The 1,801-nt window shown below is 33.0% G+C and overlaps 1 protein-coding gene across 8 annotated transcripts in view; it reads left to right on the forward strand.

Moving 5' to 3' along the window:
* The first annotated feature begins 533 nt into the window (after positions 1-533).
* The window catches only part of LOC108627401 (putative ankyrin repeat protein RF_0381), a 7,849-nt gene continuing 6,581 nt past the window's right edge, over positions 534-1,801 (forward strand). For 4 of the 8 annotated variants that reach the window (XM_018028613.2, XM_018028610.2, XM_018028614.2 and 1 more), the window contains exons 1-2: positions 534-690; positions 754-791. The gene's annotated coding sequence lies outside the window, so the exon portion shown is untranslated. Of the gene's footprint in view, positions 792-1,058; positions 1,161-1,801 lie in introns of all 8 variants that reach the window. The other 4 variants (XM_026815563.1, XM_026815564.1, XM_026815565.1 and 1 more) reach the window with 4 other exon arrangements.

Raw genomic sequence — 1,801 nt, forward strand, 5'->3', positions numbered from 1 at the left:
GTATAAATGTATGCGTTTCAATACTAATGGCTTGATACAATTTGTTACATGCAATGTAACATTCGTAGCAGTGTAAAAATAAAAATCTAAGGACAGGTATGTACATAAATAGAAAGAAAAAAATACATATCATACAATATCATTCTTCCTAGATATTCAACGTTTCAGAAACATTGGACATAGCTTTTTATTACATTTCTCGAGTGTTCTACTTCAAACTTGTCGTCGAGACGTTACGGCTTGTACAATCTTACATAAAGCTTGTAAATGTCATGATTACGTGAATTGTTAATTATTTTAACGACTAATTAACAATAAACTGTAAAAGTCGGTAAGCCGTAAACTTGTTGGTTTTTTCAATTACTCATGAATTATTGAGCCTAGCGAAAAATATTTTAAACAAAAATATGGATACTCATAATGGAAGTGTACTCTTCAGCGAAGCCAGCAATCCAATGTGGCAGTACGGAAGGTAGAGGATCAATAAATAATATTTACATATCTGCGCATGCGCAACGATTATTTTAGAAGACGGCTGTGTACATACTCATTCAGCCATCTTCGAATTGCTACTTCAATCATCAGCGTCGTGAGCTACCATTTCTAGTATTATGCTATTTCTGTACAGAATTCATATCGGTAAACAGTCGTTGATCTCACTTCACGAGGAATCATACAAATACATATGTGGTATGTACGTGCAAAATTCAATTAACCTAATAAATTCCAAACAAAATCATTGGTTTCATCCAGGAACATTCAACTGATTATGGAAGTTGCGATACGATATCGTAAGTAAATCACTATTATTGATAATTAAACATGTTGTAAACTGATGTATGGGATAAGGCGTATATGCAAGGTGTCCCACGTAACTCTTTTCACAATTTTTCAAGTACTTGCGATAATCTGATAAAAAATATTTTCAACAAAAGTTGATCAGTTTTCGATTAGCTATACATTGCAAGAAAAAAGTTGGAATGAAAAATTCTTTTTTTTATTATTGTCAAGGTCACCTTCATTTTTTTAAGTGGCACTTTGTATTTTTAACTTAACAGTTTTATAGCCCGTATCAAAACGAATTCAACGACCTAGATACCATGACCTTCGGATGAACTTGAAGGCGCACGCGCGTACGCTTTTGCTGCGTTTCCAATTCTGTTTGTGGTCTTACAGTATTTGTACTTCTTATACAGCTATTAACAATGAAACTGAGCCAATTCAGGCTTGTGTTAGTTTCCTGTAGAGCGACAAAATTCAAAACGAGTAATAAATCTACATATTATGTTTCATGCTCGATCTGGCATCGATACTGTTTCAACACAATTTTAAACGAACTGGCTCAGTTTCGTTATTACTAGCTGCATTTAACATTTTTTCATTGTCTATATGATAGTTTGTACAATTTGGGTCGAGTGCCCCTTGCACCTTTGTTGTATTTTCAGCGACTTTCCTCATTTGATTTACGTGTTGTGTTCATCTACTATCGTCTAGCTTGATTTTGTAGTGTAAGTCGCCTAGTCTTTTTTATATTTTGCCAAATAACCATTTTTCTTATCGATCAGTAAACAACCATTTTTTACTAATCAGTGGCTAGAAATTGACTAGTTTTTCCGGCTAGTTAATGGTCAAGTGGTAGAAATTTTTGTAACCAAAAAATGGCTATGAAACTAGCCAGTTTCTAGCCAGTAAAACTATCCAATTTATAGTTTGCAAAACTAAGTCAGTTCACGAACAATGAAATTTAGTCAGTTTTATTTAATTTGTGGTAAAATTGAAAGAAATATAGAAATAAAATTAA

The sequence above is a fragment of the Ceratina calcarata genome, unplaced genomic scaffold (assembly GCF_001652005.2).
Source record: "Ceratina calcarata isolate Rehan_Ccalc_2016 unplaced genomic scaffold, ASM165200v1 scaffold47.2, whole genome shotgun sequence".
NCBI classification, from domain to species: domain Eukaryota; kingdom Metazoa; phylum Arthropoda; class Insecta; order Hymenoptera; family Apidae; genus Ceratina; species Ceratina calcarata.